Source organism: Bos javanicus, chromosome 7, assembly GCF_032452875.1.
Source record: "Bos javanicus breed banteng chromosome 7, ARS-OSU_banteng_1.0, whole genome shotgun sequence".
In the NCBI taxonomy this organism is placed as follows: Eukaryota; Metazoa; Chordata; class Mammalia; order Artiodactyla; family Bovidae; genus Bos; species Bos javanicus.
This window is the reverse complement of record NC_083874.1, coordinates 8,571,665-8,576,986: the sequence shown is the minus strand read 5'-3', so window position 1 is coordinate 8,576,986 and position 5,322 is coordinate 8,571,665. Positions and strand designations below refer to the sequence as shown.

General features: G+C 38.6%; 1 pseudogene; it reads left to right on the top strand.

Moving 5' to 3' along the window:
- The first annotated feature begins 1,539 nt into the window (after positions 1-1,539).
- Positions 1,540-2,473, top strand: LOC133251804 (olfactory receptor 7A17-like; annotated as a pseudogene).
- Positions 2,474-5,322: the final 2,849 nt, after the last annotated feature.

Below are 5,322 nucleotides of genomic sequence, written 5' to 3'. Positions count from 1 at the left end.
CTCTCTCTCCCTCCCTCCCTCCCTCTCTTTGCTCTCTGCTTATTGAAAAGGCAAATTAATGTTTGCTTAAATACACAAAATGGCCATCTCAGTTGGAACCTCAGGTTTATTTGTCCATAGGAAACTTGAGAATTGGAATTTCAGGGAATCACTTCTATGTTATATAGTGTAAGGTTCATTGATCTGCCCAGCCTGGGTTGCACACATTCCTAGTGTACTCAGTAATGCTGCAGCTGAGAAAGAAATGAAAATAACACAGTGAAGAAAGACACAGTGTGTTCTGTGTCTGTTTGCTACTGATGGGGTGTCAGAAATCTTCAGAACAAGGGTACCAGTTCTCATGTATTCCAAGATGACTCTTACGGTAGTGGGGCCAGAATTCAATCAAGGGAGGTACTAAAGAGGTGGGCTGTTTCAATTCACAGGATCCCTTTGCAACAAGATTAATAAAGGGCAAGATATAGTACAGAACAGGAAGTCCCTTGCCCTGGGATTATAGCAGTAGCCGAGAAACTGCGTCCCTCCTCAACAGATGTGACATCATCTCTCATCACTCTTTGTCGTCTTCATTCACTTGCAGCACTGGCTTTACTTTCTTTGACTCGAGCCCTGGAAACAAGCACATTCCTCATGGCCTTTCACTGGACATTTCCTCTGCCAGGGACATACTTCATTACATAAACTGCATCTCCCTCCCTCTCTTGCTTGAGGTCACTGTTCAAATGTCATCTTGTTTGCAGGTCTTACCTAAACACCCATGCAAAATAAAAAGCCTAATTCACCCTCTCCTTTACATGAGCTTACCCTTTCTATATAGCACCTGTCACCATCTGAAAAGTAATGATCTCTATTATTTTCTTAGATTTTCTATTTCCATCATTGAAATTGTGTATATGCTCAGTCATGTCTATCTTTCTGTGACCCCATGGACTATAGCCCACTGAGCTCCTGTTTCCATGGGATTATCCAGGCAGGAATATTGGAGTGGGCTGCCATTTCTTTCTCCAGGGGATCTTCCTGACTCAAGGATCAAACCCTAGTCTCTTGCATCTCCTGCATAGGCAGGCAGATTCTTTACCACTGCACCACATGGAAAGTACTCCCATCATTTAATAGTAGGGTCCTATTTTGTTCTTCAGCAAACTATACTTGTTGCCTAGACATTGGTAACATGGTCAGCTCTCAATTTTACTGCAGAAATGCATGAAAAAATTTCTTTTTTTGGGGGGGTAAGTTTTTTTTTTTAACTTTACATAATTTTATTAGTTTTGCCAAATATCAAAATGAATCTACCACAGGTATACTTTGAAAATTATAGGATGCATAATCCCTCAGGGAAAGAGTTGACAAGGTCAAAAATTCCATATCAATGGTGGCATGAGGCAATCTAAAGGAGACCATATTCATACACAAAATATATTTCATTGAATTACATGATGGAAATATGTAAATACCAGCATTTAAAACGTGGGAGTAAACCAGGTAGTTGTGAAAATTAGTCATGTTACTTTCCTCTTTCTGTGAAGCCACTTCCATCACATGGAACGAGGTAATGATACACGAATTTCAGTATTTCTTCTTCTGGGATTTTCAGAGGATCCAGAACTACAGCCCATCATATTTGGGCCTTTCCTCTCTATGTACCTCATCACTGCTTTTGGAAACCTGCTCATCATCTTGGCCATCACTTCAGACTCCCACCTGCACAACCCCTTGTACTTCTTCCTCTCCAACCTGTCCTTTGTAGACATCTGTTTCACTTCCACCACCATCCCAAAGATGCTGTGGAACATCCAGACCCAGAGCAAAGTGATCACCTATGAAGGCTACATCACACAGATTTATTTTCTCATCCTCTTTGCGGTGTTGGACATTTTTCTCCTGACTGTGATGGCATATGACCGCTTTGTGGCCATCTGCCATCCCCTGCACTACACAGTCATCATGAACCCAAGACTTTGTGGACGGCTGGTGTTGATGTCCTGGATCATAAATATTCTTAATTCCTCATTACAAAGCTTAATGATGCTGCAACTGTCCTTCTGCACAAACATTGAAATTCCCCACTTTTTCTGTGAACTCAATCATATGGTCCAACTTGCCTGTTCTGACACCTTTCTTAATAACATAGTGATGTATTTTGCAGCTGTCCTGCTGGGTGGTGGTCCCTTTGTTGGTATCCTTTACTCTTATTCTAAGATAGTCTCCTCTATACGCAGAATCTCATCAGCTCAGGGGGAAATATAAAGCATTTTCCACCTGTGCATCTCACCTCACCGTTGTCTCCTTATTTTATTGTACGATGCTTGGAGTGTACCTTAGCTCTGCAGCTACCCACAATGCACACTCAAGTGCAACAGCCTCGGTGATGTACACAGTCATCACACCCATGCTGAACCCCTTCATCTACAGCCTGAGGAATAAAGACATGAAGAGGGCTCTGAAAGTATTCTTTGTGAGAGGAACTGTATAAGAGCTAGTTGTCATAAAACTGAAAAAGCACTTGAGATTGCAGAGGTCAAAGCCTCAGAGTCAGAAAACGTGACTATTTGATCAGATGATGAAATCAGAACTTGCTCTTTTTAAATAAATACATTTCTGGAATTTGCATTTATTTGACTAACTTTTCTATTCAATTTGTGTAAATCACTTTATTAAGCTTCCTTTTCTCTCTGACATCCATCCGCTTTCTCTTTGTTTTATTCCCACTTTCACAAATTTACTTCATCAATGTATCAGGAATGTTGGGAAATTCCCACTGACTAAATGAGACAACATAGACTCTTTTTTTTTTTTTTTAGAATAACTTTTCACAAATGACATACCTGCTCATTTGCTCAATCACGTCTGACACTATGCAACCCTATGGACTGTAGTCCACCAGGCTCCCCTATCCATGGAATTTTTCTGGCAAGGATACTGGTGTGGGTTACCATTTCCTCCTCCAGGGATCAAACTTGTGTCTCTTTCATCTGCATTGGCAGGCACATTCTTTACCCCTAGTGCAACCTGGGAAGCCCCATAAGCAACATTTGTCTTACCAGATATTTTTCTTCTGTTTCTCTAAAAGAAGTGTCATGAGTTGTAGTCTCCCTATCAAAAAAACATATGTGTTTGATCATGAAGACAATTTATATAATTTTATAACAGAGGAAAACCTGAGACACTATTTTCACCTTTATATCCAATATTCTCATGTACATCACTATCTTATCTGCCTTTTCTCGCCATTGAGACTGTAACATACTATTGTGATTTGTGACAAGTCATTGATTTTTATTCTCCTCATTTGGATCCTGTTCTTGGCATCCATATTTCCCACAATAGCCAGGGTCAACATGATTATCAGATACATGTCTGCAAGAGGAGTCCCCACTGAAAGAAACACTTTAATAAACAGATAGACCTAATACGGCTTTAGAATCACAGTTGAACATCAATATTTCAGTTCAGTTGCTCAGTTGTGTCCAACTCTTTGCAACCCCATGGACTGCAGCATGCCAGACTTCCCTGTCCATCACCAACTCCTGGAGCTTGCTCAAACTCATGTCCATCCAACCATCTTATTCTCTGTCATCCTCTTCTCCTCCTACCTTAAGTCTTTCCCAGCATCAGGGTCTTTTTCAGTGAGTCAGCTCTTCGCATCAGATGGCCAAAGTATTGGACTTGCAGCTTCAGCATCAGTCCTTCCAGTGAATATTCAGGACTGACTTGTTTTAGGATTAACTGGTTTGATCTCATTGCAGTCCAAGGGACCTTCAACACAATGAAACAAAACTGTGATTCATACATTGTATTACTTTGAAAAATACTCATTTTCCATGCTGTATATCTACTCATTGGAGAATGGAGGATTGGTGTCCATGTGTTAAGGGGAGGTTTATACATATTAGTGAAAAATTGATTCACATTTTTTTCTTTTTTTATTCAATTATCTTCCTGTTTCTGCTTGAAAACTTTCAGTGTGATCTGTAATATGGTTCATGTCATTGATTTAACGGAACTGTATCTCCACTGCATTTTGTCATAACCCAAGAAGGATGGTGAATGATCACTATCATCCTCCATAATTCTGTTATACTCACGATTCTATTCACATTTTATGATCAAAGAGAGACTCAACAGACATCTTCAATTGCTGTCCAGTCATGTGAATCAGGATTACCGTCTTTTTTCCTACATAGACATGCATGTCCTTTCAACCTCTTTTGATTACTGAGAAATGAAGCCCAGTGAGAGATTTCAATTACAGTTATCTGAAATGAACTGAAATGACAGAGTAACCATGAAAGCTATCCTGAAATATAAGAACAAATGAGGGCAGTTCAGGATTGGGAATATGTATATACCTGTGGCGGATTCATGTTGATATATGGCAAAACCAATACAATATTGTAAAGTACAAAAAAAAAATCCCTTACAAAAAAACAAAAAACAAACAAACAAACAAAATGACAATAATCATGAGCAATTATAACTATCCTCATTCTGTTCACTTTGATTATTTTATCAGTTAGATATTGCTGCATAACAAGCCATCCTAAAGCTAATGCTGTAATATACTGCCTTTGTTACCAGATGAGATTATAAGGTAGAGTTGTTCTGAGCTCTGCTGATCTCCTAATGAGTGTGAACTCAGCTGTGAGTCTCTACATTGCTTTTCTTAGGTTTATTCATGATACGATGTATGAGATGGTACTTTTTCACTTGACCCAATGTGATCAGTTTGTTTCTCTGGTTGTATCTTGAATTTTACCAAGAGAGTACCAAGAGTGAATTGCTTTAATTCACTTCTATTTCTATACCCATATATGACACTTTTCTTTTCACCTGGGTAATGAGATATCTCCCATCACTGCTCAGTATGAATCAGCTATCTGTGCTCTAGATCCTATCCCGATCCACGCACCTTTAGACTTCAAAGTGACGTACTGGAAAATAATTGCATTCCATAAACTGCATATTTTGAAATGATAAATAAAATGATCTGTACCAAATTTACAATACATACTGTATATTTCCATTGCACATAATTCATGACAGTGCACAATAACTTGAAAGGCTTTTAAAAGTGTTTAAATATGTTAATCTCCCTGAGCTTAAACCATTATCTATGTAGGTAATGTGGGATAATAAACATAACTTCAGAGGAGGATTTCAAGAAATTAATGATGTAAGTGGATGTATTTTGTGGAATCCTAAGAAAATGTTCAAATGTAAGCTTGTGTTTATTTATTTATATAAACTTACCTTTCAAATGAGCATAAGCATACCTATGTATGTACACACAGAAATGCATTTGTGGTTCTATATTTTATATAG